This window comes from Amblyomma maculatum, chromosome 2 (assembly GCF_055883805.1).
Source record: "Amblyomma maculatum isolate TAMU_Amacu chromosome 2, ASM5588380v1, whole genome shotgun sequence".
NCBI classification, from domain to species: domain Eukaryota; kingdom Metazoa; phylum Arthropoda; class Arachnida; order Ixodida; family Ixodidae; genus Amblyomma; species Amblyomma maculatum.
Window position 1 is genome coordinate 123,145,409 of NC_139345.1, and position 14,063 is coordinate 123,159,471.

Here is a 14,063-nt window from a genome sequence, read left to right on the forward strand (position 1 = left end):
TGACGGCATCGGATAGCGGGGAAGATTCGGAAACGTCAGGGCGGTAGGGAAAAAGTGTGTCCATAGTACAGGGTGGCTCGCGCCCGTAAAGGAGAAAGAATGGAGAGAATCCAGTAGTGGTCTGTGCCGCGGTGTTATATGCGTAAGTAACAAACGGTAGAACTTGGTCCCAATTGGTATGGTCGGTGTTCACGTACATAGCCAGCATGTCACCGAGAGTGCGGTTGAAACGTTCGGTCAGTCCATTCGTCTGAGGGTGGTACGAGGTAGCGGTGCGGTGTATGATGCGGCATTCTTTCAGGAGAGCCTCAAGAGCGTCTGATAAGAAAACGCGTCCGCGGTCACTGAGCAGTTCGCGAGGGGCACCATGGCGAAGAACCAGGCTTTTCAGAATAAAGGCAGCCACGTCGCGTGCGGGAGCAGAGGGCAATGATGATGTCTCAGTGTAGCGGGTCAGATGATCCACTGCCGCGATAATCCAGCGGTTGCCAGCTGAAGTTGTAGGAAGGGGACCATATAGATCTATGCCGACACGATCAAACGGACGGGCAGGACAGGGCAACGGCTGCAACGAAGCAGGAGACTTGAGAGGAGTTTTTCGGCGTTGGCAAGACTGGCAAGAACGGACAAAATGGCGGACAAAGCGGTACATTCCACTCCAGAAGAAGCGTAGACGCAAGCGCGTGTAGGTTTTCAACACTCCGCCGTGGGCGCACTGGGGATCAGTATGGAAAGCAGCACAAATTTCGGGGCGGAGATGACGGGGGATGACTAAAAGCCACTTCCTTCCGTCGTGAAGATAATTGCGGCGATAGAGCAGCCCGTCACGAATTGAAAAATGGTAAGCTTGGCGGGCAAGTGCCCTAGACAAACGACCTGGAGAGTGACTTGAAAGAAAGTCCAGAAGTGTAGATATCCACGGGTCGCGCCGCTGTTCCGTGGCCATGTCGATAGTGGCAAGCGAAGACAAATCGTAGGCGCAGATCTCATCAGACAACGAAGAGGGAGGCAGCGGTGAGCGCGAAAGAGCGTCCGCGTCAGTATGCTTGAGGCCTGAGCGATATATGACACGAATGTCATACTCTTGGAGGCGAAGAGCCCAGCGAGCAAGGCGGTCGGACGGGTCCTTGAGGGACGCCAGCCAGCACAGAGCGTGATGATCAGTGACCACATAAAATGGTCGGCCATAGACATACGGACGGAATTTGCCGATGGCCCAAATAATGGCCAAGCATTCTCTTTCCGTAACAGAATAATTGGACTCTGCCTTGGTCAAGGTGCGGCTTGCGTACGCCACCACATAGTCTCGGATACCAGGTTTGCTTTGGGTGAGAACGGCGCCTATCCCAATACCGCTAGCGTCAGTGTGAATCTCAGTTGGCGCATTCGGGTCGAAGTGGCGGAGGATGGGAGGCGAAACCAAGAGACGGCGTAAAGTGTTGAAGGCGTCATCACAAGCAGGTGTCCATGCGGAGAGGTCGGAGCTGCTGGAGAGGAGCAATAATAGATGCGAAATTTAAGATGAAGCGGCGAAAGTAGGAGCACAGGCCGATGAAACTTCGTAGCTGCTTCAGTGATTTTGGGCGTGGGAATATATATATATATATATATATATATATATATATATATATATATATATATATATATATATATATATATATATATATATATATATATATATATATATATATATATATATATATATATATATATATATATATATATATATATATATATATATATTGTAATGGGGTGTTTATTGACGATCAGATGGAGAGCTGTGAGGAGAGGACCTTGCAACGGCGAGCCCAGCGTACTTCTTCTTTGTCTTCGTCGCACAACGCACTGGTGCATGTCGATGGCTGAAGTGCTGACTATCACAGTACAATATATATATATATATATATATATATATATATATATATATATATATATATATATATATGAAACAATCCTAAAATGGACAGCTCGGAAGATATTCAACCCTACTTTACAGAAATTAATTCTAAAACTTCTGAAGACATTTTGAGGGTATTTGTTCAAAATGCTCTTCGAGAAGCGCTCTTTGATTTTTTTTTTTTGTCTTTCGTATTAATAAGCAAGACTTATATAGGAGCTAAAAGTACGCGCGCCAATCTCCCATCTGTGTGAATGTCCCTATTCGATTGTCGTAGAGTGATCGTGCTCCTTTGGGAAACGAAGACAGGGGTTAGCGTTTTACGCGTCGGAGACGACGTTTTGGCGCTTGAGGGAGAAGTCACATGAACTGTAGACAAACACCTTGACGATCTCATATTACTGACGAAAGCTTCCAGACTTTCTGACATTAATGGTGCAGCTGTTGGTATAGAGCCACTACCCGCCGCACATGCCGTCACTGTACAGAAAGCGGAGGAATAATAATTTAACGAGGTGGCGTAGCGCGCTAAGCAGAATATTTCAAGGCCGACATAATTTTAATGAAATGTTCATGATTCCACACCTACTCTATTTCATTTTTTATTCTTGCATTTTCTGGCAGCACGTGCAGTGTTCAGACTTCAGTATGGTTCTGTGCAAATATAAGTGAAATATAGCAAATCAGTAAAAAATATATATTGACTTTCATCTCTGTTATCTGCCTTTATTATCGCACGTACATCAAGGTATAACATGCGCACGGCGTCACTGCGAAAGAACTGAATCGTGGTGACTGATAACCGTCGGCATCGTCTGCTAAACCACACCATGACGGGAGCTAACAAATGCGATCATAATTATACTTTCCCTTAGACTAGAAGCATAGACGTGTCAGCAAGTAGTCCGCGGAAGTCGAATTGACCCACTCATCGTTTCCTGCACGGTATGACTTACACAGACCTTTTTTCCGCATTCGAAAGAAATGCTGCAAATTCTGGAAAAAAGAGAAAGTCGAGTGAAGGGGTGGTTGCAGGCTGCTGTTGAGCTGCAGAGGTCGGCTGCAGAGTGATTGCCAAAGGGAAGCGACAGGGCGTCATGTTTATTCCGGGCGTCTGGGCAGTCGGGCTTTATTTCATAACGTGGAAAAATTCTCCTGGCCGAGAGGTCCTCCTTGAAGCTTAAAAAGAAACTGTTGTTTTCCTGTTATCCTGACCAGACTTCGATACAATATTGATTAGGTAGCGCCTCAACCGTAACGCGCATTACCGCCTTCATAATTCATTCATTTTAGACCCAAACGCCTACAAACAGTAAAGCTAACTCTTGCCGTCTAGACAGCCACTCTGCGGCCAACCTTGTTCATCCATCAAATACTTTAGAGCAGCACAACAGGGGTGGAATATTATAACGATTCTATTCCACCCGGAAACGATTCCATTCCGTCGCCAACTCTACCATTGGCCAGTTAAGTTTTGAATCTGTGCAAAATAAGGTTGCGTTGCAGGACGTCATCAGTAAGTTCACGTAGTCGTCACCTCATGCGCAATTTTGACGTCATCGCCGAGGGAATGGAAGAGAGTTTGAAATCGCTATATTATTCCACCCAGAACTGCATAAGCGTCTATGCCAGGTTTTTTTTTTTTTTTTTTTTTTTTTTTTTTTCGTATTACGCGGGGCATTCTTTGAATGTGGTAGAAGACGCTGCGGAATATATACAGCGTAACAAACAACTAAAGAGGTTTCTCAAGATGCTCTACAGCGTTCCGCGTCAAATTTTGAGTCTACAGCCAATCTTTAAAATGTTAATAAAGCAATGAAAATTAATTATTCAGTTGAGAAAAGTAAAAAAATGACTGACGAGTTACTCTGTCTACTCTCACATAATGCATCAATTCACTTCGTTACGGAAGTATTTTTGATATTTTGCTCAAATTGCGTGGGAAGTCCTCTCAATATTACTTTATTTTATCGTCATCTTGACCATTTGACATCTATAACGAAAGTCTATTTTTCGTGCATCCCGGAAACCAAAACTGACTCTAATGATTGAGGCTATTTTGTGACCCCTTCCATCTCTCGATGAATTAGCAAAATAAGTTGCTCTTAGAACAATAGAACGCCATACGACGTTACATTTGCCTGCTGGCCTTTACTCTCGTGTTAATTTGTGTGCGTAATATAGACAGAGAAACAACTATAAAAATTCTAATCCTTCGCATGCAGGGTGAACGTGCCGCTGATGAACTTCCCCGAGTTTGCAGAGTCGTTCAAGTGCCGAGAAGGGACGCCGATGAACGCCAGCCACAAATGCAGCTTCTGGGCCTAAGTCACTGTTTAAGCTTTACGGAGTAATGAAAAATACAGAAAACTATTATTTACAATTTTGTTTGTGTACTTTTGCCTCAAATTTAATAACATAGAGGCGTGCCGTGTGGACAATTTTGACGTTCAAATAAAATGTCAACTTCTTGTTCAACTGTCTGTTGTGTCCCTTCACTTGACAATCGGTCACCATTGTTTAATCAGATGTGTTGAATACTGTTTTGCATTCCGAACGCATAACCATACGTCAATGCGTACAACTCAGGTATGAATGGTTTGGTTTGGTTGGTGGAGTGTAACGTCCCAAAGCGACTCAGGCTATGAGAGACGCCGTAGTGGAGGACTTCGGGAATTTCGACCACCTGAGGTTCTTTAATATGCACCGACATCACACAGCACACGGGCGCCTTGCTTTTCGCCTCCATCGAAAAGCGGCCGCCCGCACCCTTGGATGGTGATACAGTTCGAAGTAATGCAGTGCTCAGAAGCAGCCTTGTGGACAAGGAAAACTGACAGTGTTTAGTGGTAGTTATTAAGGCGACAGCCTTTATTGCCTCATCGTGTCTTCAGCAAAAGTGTCACGCTTTTGCGGTGGCTCTGATTGGTCGAGACGGAATGACGTCATGGAGGTCTCGACCAATCACAGAGCACTCCAACAGTATGCGCGAATGCGTGCCTTATTGACCATATGCCAATCAATGGTATATTACTAATTAATTACTGAATAAATACTAAGAATTACTGATTACTAATTACTCATTTAGAACTTATGACTAATTAAGTAATAATACTGATTACTAACTGATGACTAAACAAATAATAATTACCAATTAGTAACAGTTGCATATTTATTAGTTTACTACGTAATGCCGCGCACCCAGTAAAAAGCCCCACCACAGTATGCGCGAATGCGTGCCTTATATGGCCATTGCCAATCAGTGATCACTAATTAATTACTAATTAATTATTGACTGAATAAATAACTAATCGGTGACTAAAATAACTACTGAAGAATTAATAATTCATTACCAATTACTATTTAGTGACAGATGCGTAATTAATAACTATGCCGCCACCACCATACTATGCTCGAATGCGTGCCTTGTATGACCATATGTTTACTAATAATCAATTACTAGTTAATAGCTATATAACTATCTATTAATTGCTAATAATCAATAATTACTGATTAGAGACATTTGCATAACTATTACTTCCTGATTATAGCCGCGCACCCGGTATAATCAACCACACAACAGTAAAAATAGAACAACTACGAAGATACAAGGAGCGCGATCTCATCGCTAACAAGCTGATCTCGAATTGCTTGCACCTGAGGACAGGCGCAAGTTTGGCGCAACACTCAGGCTTTCGCCTTTCAGCACTTCAGTCGCCAAAGTGTCCTGGAATATTTAATTTCTTTCTCCAGCATTTATAGTCTCCCCAGTTAGTACACGTGAGGAAATTGGCCGGCATTTCGAATAGCGCCTTCAAGAGTATAGTTCTAATCGGAAATGCTGAGACACGCTGAAGAACAGCTAGCTTAGGATGTCTGCATAAGGAACCCATGAGGTAATTCTGCCAGGTTAAAGAGCCCGTCTACTGTGAGACGTTAGTACACGTTAAATGCCCTGAAGAGATGAACATTAACCACATCCCTAATCTAGGGCCTCTCTCATAGCCTGAGTCGCTTTGGGAAGTTCAACCACATACACAAAATTAAGCTTTTAGCCCGTCGCACCCAAAGAAATTACCGCAATTCTAGAGTTTTTCCTAGCATCCCTTTCGTCAAAGAAATGCGAGCTTTAAATGTATTGCTAAGTATAAAAATTAGACTAAATGAGCATACCTTTTAAAATTTGAGGCTCGCTAGAGCGCTGCCGACGTAAAACAAATTACGGGCCAGACGAAGTCTCTGTAATAAAAATTTAAACTAATTACAAAGCAACCATTTGTGTTACTTTGGAGTTAGTTTATTAGGTTAACTACTCTAATTATTCTCGCCATTCAGCTAATCGTTTGTGCGTACATATTTTTCGACAGGATCTGTACAGACCCTGTCTACTTTAGTCAAGAAATGCTTTCGCACTGAAATTAGAGTTTCGCTGAACTCAAACTGACTCAGGCATGCGGAAGCAATGTTTGACGTTTTTTGTTTGGTGGTTTAGCACTGAGGTAAACACCAGAGTTAGGCAAATTGTTAAATGTCTCAGTAAATTGTAAATTGGTATTCAGGAAAACAAATGTGCAGTAACACAAACTTTCCGTGGACACGTGACCCGCGGCGTAAGGTACGGAAGATGGGAGTGAAAACGGAAAAAAGAGAAAGAACAGTCGTTGTGGAAGGCCTCGGAGTAATTTCTAACACCTGGGGACCTTTAACGTGCACTAATATCGCAAAGCACAAGGACGCCTCTACGTTTCCCTTCGATCAAAAACAAGAGAGGTTATATTAACTTCTTGATCGAAATGCAGCCGCTGGTGATCGGGTTTGAACCCGGGTATTGCGAAAACTAGTCGGGCATGTTAACCACTGCACCACCGCGACCGGGTGGGACAGATTCTGACTAGGTCAGATTTTGGGGTTCAGGAAGACAAATTGTGTTCGTCCATCCCAATTTTGAGGTCATCACTGAACTGACCATATTTGATTTGGACTTTATAGCAAATTTGCTCAAATTACATGGTTATTCGTGCTGACACGTATACTGATAAAAGTTGCTGCTGACATTCTCCGTTCAGGACTTAATCTGTTCAGTTAAGAAATGAACGAATCATTTAAGTATTTCACGGAATTTAATTAATATTCGTACTCTTTGTTTATGTCCCTTATTACCTTTTATATTAGTTATTTATGAAATTGATGACTGGCAGTTCGCGTAGACACACTTTGGGACAGGATTTGTCTCGTCACCCACGAGACAAGAAACCTTCGCGCCTTAAAACACAGCACCGCATTCTCGTGAAACTTATTCTGTCCTGTTTGTCAAAAGTTTGGGCACCAGAGGTAGAACAGGTGTTGATAATCGGAAGACCTTAAACTGAGTTGCGCAGCTCAGTTAGCACCTATATCGTTTCCCAGTCCAAGAAGCTGCGACAGCTGCCGCCAGCAGTTAAAGGGCCGCTTAGAAGGTTCGTGTTAACTACAGCATCATTTACCACCACTGCTTCCAGATACCTGAAAAAACTGTCTAAAAGAGAGATAAGGAGAAAACAGCGCATGAAAAGTGTAAAATAATGCGCGCAGCTTTGCAATGTTAAATGTTCAATGTTCAAAAACGCGGCACCCTGCTTTAAAGGGAAGCTGAAGAGTTTTTCGAATTCATTAAGATGCTCACGTGTGAATGTGGTATCCTTATAAATCATGCGGGTGAAATTTTTTTGCAGATTCATTGCTTAGGAGCGACGTAATCGCCGTTTAAATTTGCGCGGTAGCTCCGCCCCCCGCCGTCCGCCGAGCGCTGCTGATGACCCTGACGATGCGAGCCGAAACCGGAAACCGCGGAGTGATGACGTCAAAACTGGTGATCGTCGCTTCGCAGCCTCCGCGACCGTACTTCTTTCTGCGTGTGGGCCTGCATAAGCTGCTTGGAGCTGCACTGTGTTTCTGTATTTGTGCGTTTTTGTTGTAAGGTACAGAAACGTGTTCAGTATCGAGTGACGCGGTGGACCCATCATGCCGGCGTTCTGCGCAGCCTTCGACTGCACGAACACCGGCGCCCGCGACGATGTGATCTTTCATTATTTCCCGCAAAATGAGAAGCTTTCCGCGAAGTGGGTCTCTGCAGTTAAGCGAAAGGATTTCAAGCCGTCAAAGCCAACAGTGCTATGCTACGTGGATCAGTGCTATACTACATTTGCTCGCCTCAAAATTCACTCATTGTATCCTGAATGCAGTTTGACAAGAAAAGTATACTTACCAAAGGACGTTTCCAATACGTGAAGGTGCTGACACTTCGCTTTCGTTCGAGTCAAAATCACCGCTTGAGCCAGCATCGTTTCTTTCTTGGGGAGGTTTGCTTTGCATAGACCGATCCCACTGACCGATTTGCGCATGCGCCGGGTTTCCGCTTCTAGTCGGCTGGTCAGCGCGCGCACATACGACTACACTCTCCGCAATCTCCGCTTCACATGAACTCAACGCATACTTCCCATACCTCACTGCCAAGAAAACTTGGTTGTCATTATTACAGTGACTGTTGATGTTACAGTGACTGTTGATGCAAAGCAAGCGCTCTAGGGGCCTTAATTTTTGTTCAACCAGTAGCCTCCGATTCAGTTGTGAGGAGCTTGTCGGAAATAAACGAGGGCTGCGTACAAAAAATTGTATCACGGTAATTTATGGTTCTGGTAATTGATGGTTGATTGGTGTATGATAGGCGATGGCGAAATAAAGAAATTATTGTAATAATTGATGAATTAAAGAAAAAAAAAGAATAAATTGGATAAAGAGGGGTTCAACGGTGTAAAAATGCTCAGGATTAAAAGCCGATGCATGATGATGCTAACAGAAATTTTAGATTATGTAATTAATCAATTATTTAGTGACCTAATTGAAAAAAATGAGAAATTAGAAAAAGGGGTTTCAATGTTGACAAAATGGTCGTAATCAAAAGCCAGTGTTTGATGATCTAATAAAGAAAATTGAAAGTGTGTATTTGCTCAAATATCTGAAGCAACAAAAACAAAAAATAAAATAAATCTGATTCAAATGTGCTAAATTTCACAAAACGAAAAGTCAATGATTGATAGACTAATCAAGAAAATTTGGGGGGGAACTGACCAATCATTTATTCAAAATAGAGGAAAAACTGAAAGATTATGAAGATGGGTCAAATACACAAAATAAAAGTAAATGCTTGATGACGATAATAAAAAAATTAAAGCATAAAAATGACCAAATAAATATCTCAATGATTGTATGAAATAATAAAGTGCCCTTAACGATGTCAAACTAATTTTGACACCTTTGAACTACATTTTTTAATAACACAGAATTTTCAAGCACTTCAGTTATTTTTTATCAATTATGCACTCTAAAGTTTGTCATTTAGCGCCCTCTAGCATTGACTTTGTATCCTGGGCATTTTGACACCTTTGAACCCCCCTAATTTTTCGAATTGTGACTTCTTTCAAGTATTTCAGTTAATTGACCAATTACACACTTTAAATTTTCTTTTTTAGTATCATCACGAGTTGGTTTTTTATGCGAGTATTTGACACATGTCAACCCCCTTTTTCTAATTCTTCATTTTTGAAATATTTCAATTACCTAATAGATTAATTACACACTAAATATTCCTAATGGCATGATCAAGCATTGGCTTTAAGGTACAAATAATTTTGACACCATTGAGGCCTTGTTTTTATTTTTAATTTTTTCCCATTTATTATACATTCTAAATTTTCATAAACAGAACCATCTAGCACTGGCCTTTCATTCAGATAATAGGAAACACAAGTTCTAATTTTTCAAGTATTTCAACTAATTAAGTGGCAAATTACACTAAATTTTCTAAGCATCATCAAATTGTCTTTTCATCTGAGCGTTTTGAGACTATAGAACCATCCATTTCCCAATTTCGTTTTTCCTTATTTAATTAGTTAATCACATTGATTCCATTAGGTCATCGTCACCTATCAAATACGAATCAATTATCACTCAGTAGAAGGACAAATTACCGGCGTAAGGATTTTACGCAGTGGTCCTTATTTCCGACATGCGGTGCCAACAACTATTACTTCTACTACTACAACAGCGCCGACGGCTATTCGGCCGAACGAGCTGTATAAGCTATTGCATAAATACATAACACTAGAGGGATATATGTGCTATGTGCTGTTACTGCGCCCAGGAACGAGACAGATGAATTTTTCCAAAGCACTAAGGCATACACACGAACTAAAAATTACACACGATCTACACACACGAACTACACACTGGTCCGGGTGACTGGAGCAGCCGGTTGACTACATGTACCAGCATGCACCGCCACAGCGGCAGCATCGTGAAACTGGCCGGTGGGATCGGTCTATTAGTTCGAACATATAGGCCATGACACCAAAATCCTCCGGGTAATCGTCCATGTAGTTCCATCGTCATATAAGAAGCAAAACAGCAGCATCAAACAACCGTGCGCCGCGCTTAATATGCAGCGGCGCGACCGCGCCGGGCCTACCGAGCAAACACCTTTGTTGACGTCACAAGAGGCCCAACCAATCATAGGAGGCAGCGCGGCGCGCGAGGTGGCCCGCCGCTACTGCTGGACTTTTCGCCAAAATAAAACAGGTTTGCGCTTTCCTTTGGATGATTTCGATGAGAAATTCGAATTTCGAGGGTGAAAAAATAGTAAAGTGCACCTCTTCACTCAATTTTTCTGGGAAACCTTTCAGAATCCCTTTAAAGAGCCACTCTCCAGGGAAGGACCTTTTAAGCAAAGGAGCCCACTGTTTCGATCAGGTACCGCAGATAGTCTATGCAAAATGCTACAGTGACACGCGCGCCGCAAAGCAACGAAAATACAAATCAAAGCTCTCTCATGCTCTCCTTCGGGAAGCCAGCTTCCCCGTTTCCTGCGCTGGCCCATCGAGCCAGTTATAACGTACTTCCAGAGAACGACGTCCATTGGTCCGTCTCGCTGACTGACAGGAGAAGGATGGGTGTCTACTGCTCGCTGCGCGCTTTTCCCTCGCCACGGCCAGACTGAATCTAGCGGCACGCGCTCCCTCGCCCGTTTTTTTTTTTGTTTTTTTTTTTTGTTTTTTTTGTTTTGTTTTTTGTTTTCTTTCGCGCACGCGGAGTGCTACGGCCCAGCTCCCGCCAAACGCGGAGGAGGAAGGGGAATTTGTCTTGCGGAGGCTAGACGACCTCGGGCAGGAGAGTGAAAAACCTTTGCGAAGGAACGGAAGGAGAGAAGCATGACAGAATCGGGTGATTGTGGTGGCTGTAACTGCGTTATTAGTTACTCTTTTCAAAAACATTTTGCGGCCTTGCGTTCTAGGGGCGAAGTCTCACAATCACCGGGGAAGAAAATATTTTCGACCGCAGGGTGGACAGTGGGCCTTAAGGCGCACGAACATTAGCGGGAAAATGCACAAAACAGGACGTTTTCCAAACACTGTTTCCCACAGGAGCCGTTTTTTTTTCCCCGCATACTGGCTCGTCTGACGTCCCACGGAGCGATCGGGTCTAGAGCTATGTTTCCCGTCCCGCAGAACGGAGTAGCCAATCCGAGCCGACCGCGGACTGTGACGTCAGTCCAAGTTCAGGCACTCGTCGGCGGCGGCTGTCATTGAGTAGCCCCCTCTCGCTTTGCTCGTCTGTCAAGCCGCCTCTGTGAACGACGCGCGTAACAATCGGAAAAACATGCGGGTAGATAAGCAGCAAAAGGACGACGCGAGAAAAGCGCGCGCTTTTCCTTCTTCTCTGGTATCACGTGACTAACTCTTCTTGCTCCGCTCACCTCATTCCACGACAAACGCAGCGGGAACAAGTGCGTACGGCGAAAGTAATTCCGGGAAGCAGCGACGTAGCGACGCCGTCCACGCTACGGCGTTGCGGGAAATTTCCCGCTAGTGTGCGCCGGGCTTTCAATCAAAACATGATACGAGATTTATCTCAGCTGTTTGTATCCGCGTGCAGTTGGTTCTATGTGTTCTACGTTGTTCGACATTGTCGTGCATGATTACCACGCCTTGTAAATAGTAAAAACTATCAGTTTTTAATTGAACGAGACTGAGAATGGCGATAATTCAGTTTTCGACTATCGCTTTTTGAATCGCAAACTAGCCTCTATCTGGACTAAAAAAAAAAAGATGCAAAATGGCGAGCAAAATGGTATGACACCACATTGAACGCTGCACAAAGTATTCGATCCCGCATCCTTGGACACAGTAGTCAAGGGCCCTGACCACTGCACCACCACTGCAGGGCACCAGCTGTTTGCAGCACTACAAAAGGTAAAGGCAACATGAGAAATAATCAGGACCACACGTATTACATGATTGAGCTCGTGCTCTGCTGTGCTCCGTTAGGCAATAGGAGCGTAGAAGCACTATCATGTAGTGTGATTCATCCTGACAATGATTCATCCTGACACAGCTCGTCCTTACTTTTTTATATTGCTACAAATAACTTGTGAAACGGATCAGGTATAGCTTTCATAGCCCAGTATCGCACGATGTTCTCGATAGATGTGGTCGGGAAAAGACTCACGTAAAAAGACCCTACAGCAGACAATATTGCATGGTTCCTGAAAGTCACGCGTTATTTAACGTCTTCAGCGCAGAATATTTTTCAAGAATATATTACGGCAGTTCTTATCGACACCGTGCAAATGGGCGTAACGAATTTTCTGTCAAACTCTCCTTTCTACATAAATGTTCTTTTCTCAATAACCGTTTACTTAAATACTTTCAAGCTGCAATAATGCAATTATAGCTTCTGAGCTGTACTCATAGATCTCTTGGCGCTTTTTTTCTCAATATAATTATCAGAAACCTCTTCAAACACTAGTTTGTTTCACTTTTGGTTAGCGTATCGTTTTGCTTTGTTTACTCAGTTCAGTTCAGTCGTTCAGTCGTGTCCGACTCTTTGTGACCCTATGGACCATGTCACGCCACGCCTTCCGGTCTCTCACTATCTTCCTAACATTACATGTTTACCACATGAGCGTTAAAATCGTCTATACTGCCCAGTCAGGTCTCTAAGGCCACCACATAATGGTAAATAAAGGATTTTGATTGTATTTCGAGCATGTACGCGTGCAATGGGGTTTTACTATTTCGCAGGTTTAAGCCGCAATCCTTTCACACCCCACGCGTCCGCCAGAAACAGCAACCAGGATACAGGGGCCTCCACTGACTAAAGAAGCTGATTACATTGCACGTAACCCCCAGAGTGCTGTCGGCCGACAGGATGGACAGTCTCAAGAAACGCGAAGCATCACTGATAGGCACCAAAACTGGATGTCTTCCATAACACTCTACTTCTGCACCATGGTCACTATTATTTTCGGGTACCCACACGGGTGGTGCAGCGGTTAAGGCTCTCGGCAACTGTGCCCAAGGAAGCGGGATCGAATCCCAGCCTCGGCGGCCGCTTTTCCGTGGCGGCGAAAAGCAAGACGCCCGTGTGCTGTGCGATGTCAGTGCACGTTAAAGAACCCCAGGTGGTTGATATTTCCGGAGTCCTCCACTACGGCGTCTCTCATAGCCTGAGTTGCTTTGGGACGTTAAACCCCACAAACCAAACCATCGCTTCTGGGCGGACTGCATATGTAATCGTTTGCATTCACTAGCCTCACGATGCGACCGCGGAGCTCGACGACGATAACAGAATTCACGCGTAGAGAGCCTCAGCAATCCTATGCTGCCATGGCCGAACCCTTACCCGTGAGTAACACAGCAACTACACGGCTCACTGTAGTTAACCAAGAAACCAAAGCGTCCAGTGAATGAAACTCGCTCATGCTGTATGCTGACAAAATGAGCGAGCAAATACAAGAACCGTTCTTGTGAAAAACTCCTATCTGTAAACGTTAAGACATCACTAATGAAAAGCAACATTTGCAAGCTTTGATACGGTAATTTTTGTTAAAAGTAAGGCTATCTCTTTCTATGCCTTGAAAGCTCAGACACCGTTAAGGAATTCGCCGGTGGGAAAGACTATATAGAAAAATGCATGTCTTGAACGAATGGGTGCACTGATAATGCACATTCATTATCAGGTGTGCGCTCCGTATCGGCATCTCGTGAATGTTTGGATTGCTGCGAGGCATTAAATGGAACATGAAATCGAGTACAGATATTCATACAAAAAATGGACTGCTGTGCACATTAGA